Source organism: Rutidosis leptorrhynchoides, chromosome 2 (genome assembly GCF_046630445.1).
Source record: "Rutidosis leptorrhynchoides isolate AG116_Rl617_1_P2 chromosome 2, CSIRO_AGI_Rlap_v1, whole genome shotgun sequence".
NCBI lineage: Eukaryota > Viridiplantae > Streptophyta > Magnoliopsida > Asterales > Asteraceae > Rutidosis > Rutidosis leptorrhynchoides.
This window is the reverse complement of record NC_092334.1, coordinates 58,780,445-58,799,330: the sequence shown is the minus strand read 5'-3', so window position 1 is coordinate 58,799,330 and position 18,886 is coordinate 58,780,445.

The window sequence follows — 18,886 nt, the reverse complement described above, 5'->3', positions numbered from 1 at the left end:
GCTAGACGCGGTCCCGAGTTCACTTGGGAGCGTAAAGACCAAATAAAGCAGAAGTACCCGCATTTGTTCTCAGATGCCGAGTCAACCCCTGCGCCTGCTTAAATTTCGGGACGAAATTTCCGTAACGGGGAGGTACTGTCACAACCCTACTTTTTCCGTTATCTTTTTCCGTTAATTATTTAACGACCGTTAACTGTTAGTGTGCCACGTCATTTCTATGACCTATATTATTATTTTTGTGATATATATATATATATATATATATATATATATATATATTAATTATTATGTGTTATGTGAATATACGTATTCATATTTTAATTTATACGTTTCTACGTCTCGCGGATTTCCATCCGGCGAATCTTTTCGGTTTTTAAACCAACGGTCGAGCTTTCGGGATTTTTAAATCCTAAATATTTTAAATATGATATTTTATGATCATATTATTATTAGGTGTGTTTATATTTATTTTTCGTCGCGCGTTTGTTATCTTTCCGGATTTTTAATCGCGTAATCGTGTTTTCGCGTTTCGGGGTTCGTTCGGGCTTTCGGGCCAAAAGTAATTTAACATTAAGTGAGATGGGCTAGTGGGGCCCACCCCACTCCCCTTGGATCTGCCGAAGCTAAGGGGGAGTATACTCCCCTTTGCTTCTCATTTGTTTCCCATATTTTTTTTAGCAAGATATTCCTAAAACCTAATTCTCCTAATTTTCTCTCAACTCCTCCCTCCCCTCTCCCTTTGAGCCGTCGCCATCACCAACCCTAGCATCATCATCATCAAAAATTATTGCTTGATTTAAGAATTGAAGATCATAATCGCGTTCCTTGTTTCGTTCTCTACACGATTCTACTCTTTGATTCTCGATTAGGGTATAAACCCTAACCCTGGAACTTTTCATATTTATTTATATTTCTGTATTATGAGTTTATATTATTAGTATGATGTATATTAGTTGTTGTAATGTTGTTTGGATGCGTAGAATTACTCGTTTGCATATGTTTTCGGTTTGTAAATTTTGGACAGCAGTTTGATTCGTATATTCTGACTTTGTAACTGATATGAATGTTAAAATAAAGTACATAAATGAGTTCCTCTCATCAAGACATTAATTTTAGACTCCGGATTCATGTCGTTTCGATTCCCGGAGCCCTAGATATGCTTAATTTGATTTTTGTTAAAAATTGAAGGGTGTTCTTGGCATGAACAAGGTTGAGTCGGACTTGGTGACTATCCTTGGTGTCTTTAGGGTGTGTTATTTGGTTAGGACTGATGGTGGGACGAATTTTCATGTTCGGGTCACCTAAATCCGAGCCACGGTTCACCCGTTGTGCCCGAATTACTGTTTTGAGTAAATTGTTTTCCCAAGTGTTGTCATGGCTGATATCCACGACCTAGGGACTGTTCTTGGAGTGTTCTTGAGTTCATAATTGTGTCGGGTGGTTTGAGTAGGTGAAGTTTCATATGTGGCTTTCCTGAAACCGACACCCGGGGCTCAAGATACGACCCGGTGAACTTTTAAACTTAAAACTTATGGTTAATGATTAAACTTATGTTAAAATTAATGGATTTCATTATTAATTAATTTCTTAGGATAAAAGAAGTAATTATTATTATTATTTAAGACTTATGATATAAATATTTATTATATCATTTAATCATTAATTATGATTTAATTAACATTTTAATTAAACTTATGATTAATAATACTTTTATTATTAAAGGAAAATACTTATGATAAGTAATAAATTTGTTTTTGAGAAATTATTAAAAGACTTATAATAAACATTAAATAATTATTTAATTATTATAAGACTTAATTATTATTTAATTATGATTTAATTATTAAATACTTATGATTTAATAATTTTAATTAGAAACTTATGATATGATTAATAATTCATTAATAATTAATAATACTTATGATATGATTTAAAATTTTTTATAAATTAATAATATTTATATTATGATTAATATTTAATTAATTAATTAAATACTTATGTTATACTAATTATAACATTTCAACTTATATTAACTTTAATAATTCATTTTATTTAATTAAACTTATGTTAAGACATTATTATACACTTTTGACTTTAAATAACATTATAACCTATGTTATTATTATAACTTACACTTTTAAAATTAATGTTGACTATGTTTGACCAAGGTTGACTTTTGAGTTGACTTTCGGTTGACTTTGACTTTCAGTTGACTTCTGTTGACTTTCTAAATAAGGAAACTTTCCTAACTTCAAAACTTTCTAAAAATAGAACTTTCTAAATTTGGAAACTTTTCAAAAATAGAAACTTTCCAAAAATAGAAACTTTCCAAAAATAGAAACTTTCCTAAAATAGAAAACTTTCCAAAAATGGAAACCTGCTAAAAATAGAAACTTTCTAAAAAAATAGAAAGTGTGTGTCCTTATGCTGTTCCAATCAAACCGATGCTTGCTGAGTAATGTTCAATGCCTACTTGCAACATGTACAATAGCTATCATACTAAGACTTGGCCTAAGTTAGTTATTTATTTCGACCTGCTTTATTTATAGGTCGGCGTTGTGATCTTTCTTGATCACTTTACTTTACTTGCTGTTCGCTTGTTTGTGAGATATCTTCAGTTGCTATTTAAGGTGAGTTATAGTCCCGTTTTTACATACTTTTCAAAGTATATTTTTGGGATGTGATTACATGCAGATTTTTATTTACGGTTAGACACAAGTAACAGTTAAATTTAATTATTCATTGTGAGTTGGACAAAAATATTCCCTAGTCTGGTAACTGTAATCATTGGTTTCTACTGGTGAACGCGAATCCTACGGATAGATCTATCGGGTTTGACAACCCCATTTCGAGCTAGTCGCGCTAGCAATTTATAATCGGAATGTTTAGTACTTCGTAATTTGTTGTAGATACACTGTCCAAGTGTATATTTTTATTGTGTTTGGCAAGGGTAAATAAAGGGTTAAGTGGTTACCAGGTGGCTCATTGATAATGGAATAATGTTTAATGTTTTCTAACATTTTTAAATCTTGTGGTCTAAAGTTTACTTATTTATTTAAACCTATAATTCACTCAACCTTTGTGTTGACAGTTTACTTGCATGTTTTCACAGGTACTTGAGTTATATGATGCTTCCGCTGTAGTTAGAAGAGTCTGCATGCATTTGGGCAGATTTTATGAAACTATTTATGAAACTTAAGCTTGCATTCTATTTTTGGATAATTTAAATTATGGGTTTGTTGGCAAGGTTTTGTGTCAACTTTTGGATTATTAATATGTTGGGTTGTTTTAAACTACATATTTTGGTTTGTTTCCTTTTTGGGAAAACTTTTGAAATAAAAGAATGCAACTTTGTTTATTTAATTCATTTAAGTCCGATCAAGCTGTGGGACCAACTGACGGATCCGTTAAGTGTTTTGACGGGGTCGTCACTGTAACCTACAACTAGTTGTCCACAGTTAGATGTACAGAAATAAATCGATATATATTATCTTGAATCAATCCACGACCCAGTGTATACACGTCTCAGGCTAAATCACAACTCAAAGTATATATATTTTTGGAATCAACCTCAACTCTGTATAGCTAACTCCAACATTACTGCATATAGAGTGTCTATGGTTGTTCCAAATAATATATATACATGGGTCGATATGATATGTCAAAACATTTGCATACGTGTCTATGGTATCCTAAGATTACATAATATATTAGAATACATGTATAATACAATATAAGTTAGCTAGGATATGATTTGTATAGATTTGTTAAACATTTCCCGCAGCTAAAAAGATCAAAAATATCCAATCTTGTTTTACCCATAACTTCTTCATTTTAAATCCGTTTTGAGTGAATCAAATTGCTATGGTTTCATATTGAACTCTAATTTAAGAATCCAAACAGAAAAATTATAGGTTTATAGTTAGAAATTTAAGTTACATATCAATTACTAAAGAGGTAGTCATTTTCGTCGAAAGAACGACATCTTGATGACCATTTTGAAAAACATACTTTCACTTTGAGTTTAACCAAGATTTTTGGATATAGTTTCATGTTCATATGAAAAATCATTTTTCCAGAAGAACAACTTTTAAATCAAAGTTTATCATAGTTTTTAATTATCCAAACCAAAACAGCCCCCGGTTTCACTACGACGGCGTATATCCGATTTTATGGTGTTCATCGTGTTTCCAGGTTTTAAATCATTAAGTTAGCATATAATATATATATATAGAACATGTGTTTAGTTGATTTTAAAAGTCAAGTTAGAAGGATTAACTTTTGTTTGCGAACAAGTTTAGAATTAATTAAACTATGTTCTAGTGATTACAAGTTTAAACCTTCGAATAAGATAGCTTTATATGTATGAATCGAATGATGTTATGAACATCATTACTACCTCAAGTTTTCTGGATAAAACTACTAGAAATGAGAAAATTGGATCTAGCTTCAAAGGATCTTTGGATGGCTTGAAAGTTCTTGAAGCAGAATCATGACATGAAAACAGTTCAAGTAAGATTTTCACTCGAAATAAGATTGTTATAGTTGTAGAAATTGAATCAAAGTTTGAATACGAATATTACCTTGAATTAGAAAGATAACCTACTGTAAATAACAAAGGTTCCTTGATCTTAGATGATTACTTGGAATGGATTAGAAAGCTTGGAAGTAAACTTGCAAACTTGGTAGTATTCTTGATTTTTATGAAACTATACTTATGAAATTTATGAAGAACACTTAGAACTTGAAGATGGAACTTGAGAGAGATCAATTAGATGAAGAAAATTGAAGAAAGAAAGTTTTTGTAGGTGTTTTTGGTCGTTGGTATATGGATTAGATATAAAGGATATGTAATTTTGTTTTCATGTAAATAAGTCATGAATGATTACTAATATTTTTGTAATTTTATGAGATATTTCATGCTAGTTGCCAAATGATGGTTCCCACATGTGTTAGGTGACTCACATGGGCTGCTAAGAGCTGATCATTGGAGTATATATACCAATAGTATATACATCTAAAAGCTGTGTATTGTACGAGTACGAATACGGGTGCATACGAGCAGAATTGTTGATGAAACTGAACGAGGATGTAATTTTAAGCATTTTTGTTAAGTAGAAGTACTTTGATATGTGTCTTGAAGTCTTTCAAAAGTGTAAGAATACATATCAAAACACAACATGTATATACATTCTAATGGAGTCGTTAAGTCTTCGTTAGTCGTTACATGTAAGTGTTGTTTTGAAACCTTTAAGTTAACGATCTCAATTAATGTTGTTAACCCAATGTTTATTATATCAAATGAGATTTTAAATTATTATATTATCATGATATTATGATGTATGAATATCTCTTAATATGATATATACATTAAAATATCGTTACAACGAAAATCGTTACATATAAGTCTCGTTTCGTAATTCTTGAGTTAGTAGTCTTGTTTTTACATTTGTAGTTCATTTGTAACACACTTAATGATATATTTAAATATTATTTTATCATGTTAAATATAGTGTATCAATATCTTAATATGATACATATATATTTAGTAGACGTTATCATAACGATAATCGTTATATATATCATTTCGAGTTTCTTAACTTAGTAATCTCATTTCTTTTGTATATCACACATTGTTAATATACTTAGTGAGATACTTACTCATCATAATCTTATGTCAACCATATATATATATATATATATATATATATATATATATATATATATATATATATATATATATATATATATATATATATATATATATATATATATATATATATGTCTATATATACCACAACATGTAGTTTTTACAATTTTGTAACGTTCGTGAATCGCCGGTCAACTTGGGTGATCAATTGTCTATATGAAACTTATTTCATTTAATCAAGTCTTAACAAGTTTGATTGCTTAACACGTTGGAAACATTTAGTCATGTAAATATCAATCTCAATTAATATATATAAACATGGAAAAGTTCGGGTCACTACATATAAGTAGTGCTTCCAAGTCTTTAATGCAAAAACAACAGTGCCTAATTCCAAATCGTGTGTCGTATAATTTTGCTCATGAATCTTTAATTGTCTAGAAGCATAAGCAATTACCTTCGTTCATTGCATTAATACACAACCGAGGCCTTGCTTTGAGGCATCACAATATATCACAAAATCATCATTCCCTTCAGGCAATGACAATATAGGTGCCGTAGTTAACTTTTTCTTCAACAATTGAAACGCTTTGTCTTGTTCATCCTTCCATTCAAATTTCTTCCCTTTATGCGTTAATGCAGTCAAGGGTTTTGCTATTTTGGAAAAATCTTGGATGAATCTTCTGTAGTAACCAGCCAGTCCTAAAAATTGGCGTATATACTTCGGAGTTTTAGGGGTTTTCCACTTTTCAACGGTCTCAATCTTTGCCGGATCCACCTGAATACCTTCTTTGTTCACTATGTGATCGAGGAATTGAACTTCTTCCAACTAAAATGCACACTTTGAAAACTTAGCGTACAGGTTTTCTTTCCTCAACAACTCTAGCACTTTTCTCAAATGTTCTTCGTGCTCTTGATCATTCTTTGAGTAGATAAGTATGTCATCAATGAAAACAATGACAAACTTGTCGAGATATGGCCCACGCACATGGTTCATGAGGTTCATGAACACAGCTGGTGGGATAGTTAATCCAAACGGCATAACCATAAACTCGTAATGACCGTAACGCGTTCTGAAAGCAGTCTTCGGAATATCATCCTCCTTCACCAGCATTTGATGATACCCAGAACGTAAATCAATCTTCGAATAAACTGACGAGCCTTGTATATTGATAAAATAAGTCGTCGATTCTCGGTAGTGGGTAACAATTCTTGATGGTAAGTTTGTTCAACTCTTGGTAGTCGATAGACAACCTGAATGTACCATCCTTCTTTTTGACAAACAAAACAGGAGCTCCACATGGTGATGTACCTGGTCGTATAAAACCACACTCTAGAAGTTCTTGTAATTGGCTTTGAAGTTCCTTTATTTCGCTGGGTGCGAGTCTGTATGGAGCACGAGCTATTGGTGCAGCTCCCGGTACAAGATCTATTTGAAATTCAACGGATCATTGTGGAGGTAATCCCGGTAATTCTTTCGGAAATACATCGGGAAATTCTTTTGCGACGGAAACATCATTGATGCTCTTTTAAATATTTTCAGTCAGCTGTCCTCGTTAGTAACCTACAACTTGTTGTCCACAGTTAGATGTACAGAAATAAATCGATATATATTATCTTGAATAAATCCACGACCCAGTGTATACACGTCTCAGGCTAAATCACAACTCAAAGTATATATATTTTTGAAATCAACCTCAACCCTGTATAGCTAACTCCAACATTACTGCATATAGAGTGTCTATGGTTGTTCCAAATAATATATATAGATGGGTCGATATGATATGTCAAAACATTTGCATACGTGTCTATGGTATCCCAAGATTACATAATATATTAGAATACATGTATAATACAATATAAGTTAGCAAGGATATGATTTGTATAGATTTGTTACCAATTTTCACGTAGCTACAACAAGTAAAAATATCCAATCTTGTTTTACCCATAACTTCTTCGTTTTAAATCCGTTTTGAGTGAATCCAATTGCTATGGTTTCATATTGAACTTAAGTTTATGAATATGTACAGAAAAAGTATAAGTTTATAGTCGGAAATACAGGTTACAAGTCGTTTTTGTAAAGGTAGTCATTTCAGTCAAAAGAACGACGTCTAGATGACCATTTTGGAAAACATACTTTCACTTTGAGTTTAATCATGATTTTTGGATATAGTTTCATGTTCATAAGAAAAATCATTTTCCCATAAGAACAACTTTTAAATCAAAGTTTATCATAGTTTTTAATTAACTAACCCAAAACAGCCCGCGGTGTTACTACGACGGCGTATATCCAGTTTTAGGTGTTTTTCGTGTTTTCAGGTTTTAATTCATTAAGTTAGCATATCATATAGATATAGAACATGTATTTTGTTGATTTTAAAAGTTAAGTTAGAAGGATTAACTTTTATTTGCGAACAAGTTTAGAATTAACTAAACTATGTTCTAGTGATTACAAGTTTAAACCTTCGAATAAGGTAGTTTTATATATATGAATCGAATGATGTTATGAACATCATTACTACCTCAGGTTTTGTGGATAAACCTACTGGAAATGAGAAAAATATATCTAGCTTCAAAGGATCCTTGGATGGCTTGAAAGTTCTTGAAGCAGAATCATGACACGAAAACAAGTTCAAGTAAGATTTCCACTCGAAATAAGATTGTTATAGTTATAGAAATTGAATCAAAGTTTGAATATGAGTATTACCTTGTATTAGAAAGATATCTTACTGTAAATAAGAAAGATTTCTTGAGGTTGGATGATCACTTTACAAGATTGGAAGTAAGCTAGCAAACTTGGAAGTATTCTTGATTTTATGAAACTAGAACTTATAGAATTTATGAAGAACACTTAGAACTTGAAGATAGAACTTGAGAGAGATCAATTTAATGAAGAAAATTGATGAATGAAAGTGTTTGTAGGTGTTTTTGGTCGTTGGTATATGGATTAGATATAAAGGATGTGTAATTTTGTTTACATGTAAATAAGTCATGAATGATTACTAATATTTTTGTAATTTTATGAGATATTTCATGCTAGTTGCCAAATGATGGTTCCCACATATGTTAGGTGACTCACATGGGCTGCTAAGAGCTGATCATTGGAGTGTATATACCAATAATACATACATCTAAAAGCTGTGTATTGTACGAGTACGAATACGAGTGCATACGAGTAGAATTGTTAATGAAACTGAACGAGGATGTAATTGTAAGCATTTTTGTTAAGTAGAAGTATTTTGATAAGTGTCTTGAAGTCTTTCAAAAGTGTATAAATACATATTAAAACACTACATGTATATACATTTTAATTGAGTCGTTAAGTCATCGTTAGTCGTTACATGTAAATGTTGTTTTGAAGCCTTTAGGTTAACGATCATGTTAAGTGTTGTTAACCCATTGTTTATTATATCAAATGAGATGTTAAATTATTAAATTATCATGATATTATGATATATTAATATATCTTAATATGATATATATACAATTAAATGTCGTTACAACGATAATCGTTACATATATGTCTCGTTTCGAAATCATTAAGTTAGTTATCTTGTTTTTACATATGTAGTTCATTGTTAATATACTTAATGATATGTTTACTTATCATAATACCATGTTAACTATATATATATCCATATATATATGACATCATATAGTTTTTACAAGTTTTAACGTTCGTGAATCACCGGTCAACTTGGGTGGTCAATTGTCTATATAAAACCTATTTCAATTAATCAAGTCTTAACAAGTTTGATTGCTTAACATGTTGGAAATACTTAATCATATAAATATCAATTTCATTTAATATATATAAATATGGAAAAGTTCGGGTCACTAAATAACGATTAGCCAAATCAAAGATAGCTTGAATTAATAACAAGAAAGAACAATATTCTTGGTATTTTAGAATTTAAGCTTTAAAGCAAACAAACAAGTAAAAAAAAGATAGTTTAAATCAATTAGGAAAAACGAATGTTCGTCTAGACTCTTTACACCTAGTCTTGGATGCATTTAGTTTAAGCCCCAGTTATTATCTAACCTATGCGAATTATTTAATCGGTTCACCTGGAATTCCCCAGCGCAAACACTTCAATTAAAATTACACGACACGGAATTCCCCGTAGCCTAAGACCTCCTAATTGTGACCAAATATTTCAACTGAGATGAAGACTTGAATCGCAATCACACCAACTCTCATTGTGTGTAATTTACCCCTATATCGTCTAGCCTTTTGAATTCAATTTACTCTCATCTCCGAGTAAGCAAACAACCAATTAAGACAAACCAATTGTAAATTTATGCATTAAATTAATGAACTCTCGTCCTATCAAACAAATACACAACCAATTGAATCGAAAAGTCTAGCTTTAATAAGAATCGTTCTTTAATCCAAACATCAAATCATCATAAATAAAACAAATAACTGTTAAGTAGCATCCAAAACATAGCTTTATAAGTCTAGACAAATATTAAATAACTAGCCAATAACCATGGCAACAAAAGAAATCAAAGTAATAAATAATAGAGAAAACATTGTTGGATAAGTAAGAATCAACCTAGCACAATGAATCTTGATTATTGTTTGAATTGATCCTTGATAGCGGAATGATTGGAGCGTTAGAATAGACTTGGAATTCCCCAAAAGTACCCAAAAATCGCCCCAAGTGCTCAGAAAATCGGCTGATAAAAAGTGATTAAAAGTTAGGGTTGTATTTCCTTATTTATAGCTCCAAAAACCGACACAGTAACGACCCGTGCCACGGGCCATATAGCCGCGCCGCGGCTTAAAACGTTACCAGAATCCAATCTCTTCCAAAATGCTCGACCTTCAAGATTAGGCATAAACCGCGTCGCGGGCTCCCCAGCCGCGCCGCGGCTTAACACTTGCACAGATTCTCTTCCTTTTTGCTTCATAAAAATGCCTAAAACCACATCGCTTCATCATATTAAGGCACCTCTGATAAAGTAACATAAAATATACCTCAAAATGATCAAAAAGGCGTATAAACGATCTTCTCGGCTCTTGAATCATAATCTTCCCAAATTATCACGAATAAAGACCAAAACCATATCCGAATGGATTAAAAATGACGGATATTACCATGATTAATATATGAGAAATGCGCAATATCAAATCACCCCACACTAGAGTCTTGCTTGTCCTCAAGCAAAGTCGACTCGAAAATAATCTTCTGCTAAATGATAACGTCTTCATAAGTGATAGTAGAATCAAATAACAATAACCAAATGAGCAACTAGCATGGGTACGGTTAAAAAAAAACAAACCAACAATGTGACTTCCACTTGTAATCCCAAAATCTCCAAAATTCCCAAATAAAGTACCGGCACAATAATAGTACTAACTCGAACAATGCGCACCAAATATGTAATCCAAATAAATGAAGAGGATCTCGAACCTGAATATGTCTTCAAATATAAAATGTGGATACAAATGGAAACCATGAGCTGAGAAAGCGAAACCTTCAAACCAAAGAACACTACGGGCTACCCCGCGATTGGTCAAGCCAATGCCTCCCACAGTACCTAACATCGTGAGATGTTGGTAAGAAAATAATGTACTTAGGAGGATACACATTACGTCCGGATATCATCGATAATCATTAGGTAATTATCTAACCCGTTAAGTCAATCATAAAGATTGAGGATCATCAGGCTTAAAAGCTGATATCTTACCTTTCCGGAGGTTATCCACTGGGATTCTGATCAATCACTGACATTTTGTGTATCATGGTGCGCGTCCCATTTGGCTAGCAAATCTCCCTCATTGAGACAAGCTTTGACTACCAGTTTCCCTGTTTGACGTTGAGGCCTGGTAGATTTCCAGTTGATTTTAGCAATGACTTTTCAAGATTTTTCTTCACCCTACAACTGGTCTGGACTACATCTTCTGAAACAAATCAGCAAGTGTGTCATTCGGGAGACTTGACTCCCTTAAGGATGGAATAGATACATCCTGTGTGGTTAAATTAGGTGGTCGGGTGCAACATTGTCCTTATTAGGAGAAACAATGAGGATCACCCTGTTTAAGTTTTCGATCTAGCGCATGGTCCAGTTTCGACCACACGCTACTATCACCGTTCATACGGTTGACACCCGCCTTGGTGCAGATGACCTACGTATGAATTTTTATGTTCATGTAGGATTTCACATTCAAAATAATGAACATGTTTTGAAAGTTCAAGACTTTCTCCTCTAACAGTACCTCATCGTGAAATGATGGGTAATGAAATGGTATCGCTTAAGAGGTATACGTACCAAGTGAAACGGTCGGAAGACTTTACTTCCTTAATGAGTGGATCTGAGTCACTCGGAAATGCCAATCTATTTCAATTGACACTCGGTTTAAATCCCAAAAACCTTTGGGTGCCATAGCTTTTGGCCATGGGTTGTGTTGTCTAAGCAAACACAAGCACGTAGCTATTGTTCCTTAAAAGGATAACACTGGTGAAGCTCTAGGCTCCTCTTCCCACAGTATCACACCATTAAATGATGTAATAATAAAATGATATAGTTTCGGAAGTCTGCTATACCAAGTAACCAAAAGTTTGTGATCTGGCACGTGATTCGGTCACAATCACGCTATGCAATCACCGCTCTCTCACGGTTTACACCCGTTTTGGTACAGGTTACCTACTATTGAGTTCCCCGAACTCGTAGGATTTAATGTCCAAAATAATGAACATGTGGAACAATTTTGGCTTCTTTGAAAACACGAATTATACCATAAAATACCAAGCCTATTTTCAGAATAAAGGTTTTGGCCGAATTTTTATTTGTTTTTCTACTTTTTTTTTATTTTTAAACTACTTTTCTGTTTTTTTTTATTTTACCCCTAATTTTCAAATTTTTTTTTTATGACCAAAACCCGTGAAACGTCAAGTCTTTTAATATCAAAACTAATATGATGATGATTTCATTAACAACCAACCCGAGAGATTTTACATCCCCACCCCACACTTGAGATCGAGTAATGTCCCCATTACTTGAGATCAAAAATAGATTAAAATCGAAAGGGTAAGAAAAATAAAAACAACTTATCGAGTTAACCATTGATCGTGGAATGACAGTGACAGATGGCGCTGAACTGACTGCCAGCATAAGAACATCTTCCATTCCCGATCCTTACACCAATATCATCACTCATGCGGTTTTGCTGAACTTAATGCCAGACTTAAAAATCGTTTCACCAACAAACCTAACAAACATAAAAGAAACTACATAAAACGGGACAAGGTGGCACCACCCGGTACCGAAACGCCTTGTCCCCGAATAAATCCACAGTACATAATTATAGTAAATAATTATCCAAGTACAGAACCAAATAAAAATGTTTGCAAACAAAATACAACATGATCATCGGGCTCGCAGGCCCTCCTCACTCAAAACCATCATACGACCAATTGTCGTATGGATACTGCTACTGAAACCTCTGATGCGCATCTTCCAACATTTCCGGCTCACTATAAATCGGGGCCTGCACTCGTGGCCGAACTGGACTACGATAATACACGGGTGTCTGAGCAGTAGTACCATAATAATGATCCGGGTTGTGGTAGAAAAGACGAGCATTGTGCCTTTGCCAATCGTTCCCATATGCCATCCATTGCTGGTCATGTAAGGACTCGGCCGACCTCTCATCGATCCGCTGCTGACTTTCCCACATACGGTCATTATGCGACCGTTGTTCTTCCCGAAACTCATTAAATCTATCGGACACACCGATTTGAACATTATCGACCCTCGAAACCAAATCATTCCAAACTGTCTCCGAGACACCCCAAGGCTGACCACTACCCGAACCAACGTGCTCCTCTGACTCAGAACCAAAACACTCGTAGATGCGAGCCGTAACTTCCTCATCATCATCGTGTTGAGCACCACTACCACTCGCCCCACCTTGTTGAGACGGCTCAACATATTCAACTAACATAGACCGATCCGAGTTCCACATCAAAATTTTCGCATTAATATAAAATCGAACCCCGAATGGTTTCATTGAATCCCGAGCTGGTGTACAACGAGTGAAGTTAATATTGAAAAATCGAGCAATTTTAGTAACATAATGACCACCCAAAAGTGGTTTTGCCTTTTGTTTCTCCATCGCATGCTTACGCAAATACTCACCTACTAAATTCGCCAAATCAACAAACTGTCCATGCTTAATCATATAAATGGACCACAAATCATGATTTGTCACCTTGTCATACCCATTCACTCGCACACAAAACGTACAACCCAACAATCTCTGAATCAATCTTGCATCTTTGTCCCGAATGTCCGACCCCTTTGATTCACTAGACACAAATGGATTCTTCCCACTCAATTGATACCAATATTATTGTGCATTAAAGAACTCGGCACCATAAAATTTAGTTTTGTTCAAATACTGTCCTAAAATGAAATCATCCATTTCTGGGTACAAATTTAATGCCCGACAAAGATCAAACCTACTCATCTCCCTATCCATCCCTCCTAAGCGAAATTGTAAGAAACTCGTATCTGAAACTTCACGGCGAGGATTAAAAGTCAATGTGGAGAAGAATTCCCACGCCAATTCCTCATAAATAACATCCGTACACAAAAACGCCTGCTCCCATGCGTGAATGAAATGGTTCCCTGGTTGTTTTACACATGTAAGCACCCCTTGGAGATGAGTTCTCAAATGTCTTCCCGCTTGTTCTAGCGGGGCCCAGTCTAAATACCATGTACCGGTGATGAGATGCCTTCTAATATATCCAAACCTTCCGGCATACTCTTCATCATCCCTCAACGCTTGTAACCAATTTTCAGGATTGGTTTGAATTTCCAAAAGTCTCTCTTCCTCCCTTTGAGCATTTGAGATTCTTTGCTTCTGTTTCAACAAACACCAAACAAACAAAACACAAAAGCAAAACATTGCCTTTAGCATTGAAGGTTAGTCCCTGCTCATATTCAAAACAATCCACATTACAAGCATAAGTCAACCATAGTCAACAACCTTCGACAAGCAATAATCAATTATGACCAATATGAAAATCACAAACTATCACCCTTTCCAAGTACGCAAACAATTATCATTCACTAAAACATCTCAACATACACTTAAACCATTCGAATCAATAACATTAGTGGAAAGATAGTTTGAAACTCCAAATTTAACAATTCAATCCAAAAATTAACAACAACTAGCACCAAGTCATCATAGCATCAATTTAATGGAATCTATATCATATAAAACCAAATTAATCATAAGAAAACCATTCAATTAAAACTAGAACCCTAATGACCCGGCCAAAGTGACACACCCCACACTTATCATTCAAGTCAAACCATAATTAACAAGACCCATAACCAATTTCCCAAATTACTCATCTCTAAATCAAAATCAAATTAACCATGAACCCTAGAATCAAAGATATGCATTAAAAACACAAAAAGATTATGAATTTCATACATACTAATCATATTCAACAAAGTCCCATGATAAAATTAAGCATACAAGACCAAAATTAACAACCCCATACTAATTCTAAACCTAATACGAATTTAAACAACAAATAAGCATGCAATTAGGCAAGAACAAGATAAAGAAAGTCAAAATCGGACCTTTGGTGCCATTGATTAGAGAATGGATGAAGAAATTTAAGCAAAGATTTGAGATTAAAGATTAGGGTTTGAGAGATTTATGAATCGTGCTTGAAGTATATAAGTTGTGTGTGTTTCTCATACAGCAAATAACCCTAATTAACTTAAATTCCCGTCGGGTATTACAGTTGGGTCGGGTTTGACCCGTTTCCTCTTATTTAAAAAAACGAATTTTAATTGACATCATACAGACCCCGCGCCGCGGGCTCACTGGCCGCGCCGCGGCTTAAAACGTCAAAATTCCCTAAAATTTTAAAAACCCTCGGCATGTAAAACCTTTGTTACCCTGCGCCGCGGGCTCGAAAGCCGCGCCACGGCTTAAAACGGGTGACTTTTCCTTTTTAAAATTTTAAGGTTTTTCAACTAAAACACAATTTTGCGTACCAAGCATCCAAACAATGATCATATTGTACCTGTTCAAGCATGAAAATATACAAAATAAAAATAAAATACAAACTCTACAACAAAGATTACCACCAAAGACTATCATGCATCGTTAGAGGTAAAGATGAGTTTAACCTCATCATCCACCTCTTGCGGTCCATCGATATAATGTTTTATCCGATGACCGTTCACCTTAAACTCTTCCCCCTTCGAGTTAACCAAATCAACCGCCCCATGAGAATACACCTTACGAACAATAAATGGTCCCGACCACTTAGACTTCAACTTTCCGGGAAACAAACGGAATCGTGAATTGAAAAGAAGCACACGATCCCCCAACTTAAATTCCTTAGGATCTTTTAAACGACTATCGTGCCACTTCTTCGTCCTCTCATTACTAATCAATGAATTTTCATAAGCATCGAGCCTCAATTCCTCTAGCTCATTTAATTGGCTCAAACGAAGGCGTCCCGCCTCCTTAAGATCAAGATTGCTCGTTTTGAGAGCCCAAAAAGCTTTGTGTTCAATCTCCACCGGGAGATGACATGCTTTACCATAAAGTAACCGAAAGGGAGTGGTTCCGGTTGGCATTTTGTACGCCATTCTAAATGCCCATAAGGCATCATCAAGCTTAAACGACCACTCCTTAGGATTAGAACCAATTGTTTTTTCAAGAATCCTCTTTAAAGCTCGATTGGTGTTTTCGACTTGCCCATTGGTTTGAGGATGGTAGGATGTCGAAACTTTATGGGTCACCCCATATCGCTTCAACACCTTTTCAAGTTGGGCATTGCAAAAGTGAGTTCCTCGATTACTAATTAAAGCTTTTGGGGCACCAAATTGAGAAAAGAGTTGTTTAAGGAATGAAACTACAACCCGTGCATCATTAGTGGGCAAAGCTTGCGCTTCGACCCATTTCGAAACATAATCGATGGCAACGAGAATGTAGAGCTTATTATTAGATTTTGGAAACGGGCCCATGAAGTCAATCCCCCGTATATCAAAAACCTCGCAAACTTGGATGACATTTTGAGGCATCTCATCTCGTTGGGTGATTTGACCCGCTCGTTGACACGCATCGCACGATTGACAAATTCGATGGGCATCCTTGAAGATAGTAGGCCAATAAAAACCGGCCTCAAAGACTTTTCGCCCCGTAACTTGGGGACCATAATGCCCACCCGTCGGTCCATGATGACATTGGACAAGAATGCGCTCGCATTCGTCTCCAGAAACACATCGGCGGATTATTCCATCGGAACACCGCCTAAAGAGATAAGGGTCCTCCCAAAAATAATACTTAAGGTCACTAAAGAATTTCTTACGTTTATGATGTGACCAACCTTTTTCTAAGAAACCCCCAACCAAGTAATTAGCAAAATCAACGAACCAAGGGTCTTCACACTCTTCCACCTTCATGAGATATTCATCGAAAAAATCATCATGAATAGTAGTCTCATCGAGAACCTCACGGGAGGGATTCTCAAGACGTGAAAGGTGATCGGCCGCTAAGTTCTCGGCACCCTTTTTATCCCGAATCTCAACATCAAATTCTTGCAAAAGCAAGATCCATCTAAGAAGTCTAGGTTTTGCATCTGGTTTAGCGAAAAGGTACTTTAGAGCAGAATGGTCCGTAAAGACTATAGTCTTAGATAAGACTAAGTCGGACCGAAACTTATCAAACGAAAAGACCACCGCAAGGAGCTCCTTCTCAGTGGAAGTATAATTCAATTGTGCTCCTTGCAAGGTCTTGCTTGCATAATAAATGGGTCAAAAATGTTTCTCGACCCTTTGACCTAGAACAGAGCCAACAGCAAAGTCAGAAGCATCACACATAAGCTCAAATGGAAGGGACCAATTCGGAGCAATTATGATGGGTGCATTGATCAGTTTCTCCTTAAGAAGATTGAATGCCTTAAGGCACTCTTCGGAGAAATTCCAAGGCGTGTCCTTTTCGAGGAGTTTATTCATCGGGTTAGAAATTTTAGAAAAATCCTTAATGAACCGCCGGTAAAAACCGGCGTGCCCGAGAAAACTCCGAACACCCTTAACATCGGTGGGAGGTGGAAGGTTCTTAATAGCTGTTACCTTTACGGGATCCACCTCAATACCATCCCTATAAATCTTGTGCCCGAGTACTATGCCCCCTTGCACCATGAAATGGTACTTCTCCCAGTTGAGCACAAGATTAGACTTTTCACACCTTACCAACATCCGCTCTAAATTAAGAAGACATGAATTGAAAGTGTCACCGAAGACCGAAAAGTCATCCATGAACACCTCCATGCAATCCTCTATCATATTATGGAATATAACCATCATGCACCTTTAAAAAGTGGCCAGAGCATTACAAAGGCCAAAGGGCATGCGTCGGTATGAAAATGTGCCATACGGGCACGTGAAAGTAGTTTTCTCCTGGTCCTCGGGCGAGATAGGAATTTGGAAATAGCCCGAAAAACCATCAAGAAAACAATAAAAGCTGTTTCCCACTAACCTCTCTAGCATTTGATCCAAGAAAGTTAACGGGAAGTGGTCCTTGCGTTTGGCGTCATTCAACTTCCGATAGTCAATACAAACATGCCACCCCGTGACAGTTCGAGTGGAAATTAACTCGTTTTTATCATTGGTGGTAATAGTCATACCACCTTTCTTCGGTACACAGTGTACCGGGATAATCCAAGGACTGTCAGAGATCGGGTAAATCAGACCTGCATCGAGGAGCTTAATGATCTCTTTATTCACGACATCTTGCATGTGTGGGTTCAACCTCCTTTGACGTTGCACCACAGGTTTGGAGCTTTCCTCCATTAGGATTTTGTGGGTGCAATAGGAGGGACTAATACCCTTGATGTCGTGAATTTTCCATGCAATGGTTGGGTTATGGGCCTTGAGCATGGTTACAAGCTCAGTTTTCTGACCTGTAGTGAGAGAAGAAGAAATAATTACCGGGAGCTTAGATTCCTCCTGCAAATAAGCGTATTCCAAATGATCTAGAAGTGGCTTCAATTCTAACTCGGGAGGTTCCTCAATTGAAGACTTGCTCCGGTAATCCGCATCACGTTCGAGTTCTTTGAACTCCTCCTCAGTCGGCTCATAGCCGTTTTCCATCAAGGTGGTCAAAATATCCACCTCCTCAACCTGCAACTCTTCATCAATTTCAACCAATGAACATCCTCCTAAACCTTGTAACTCTGGGAATTCCTACAA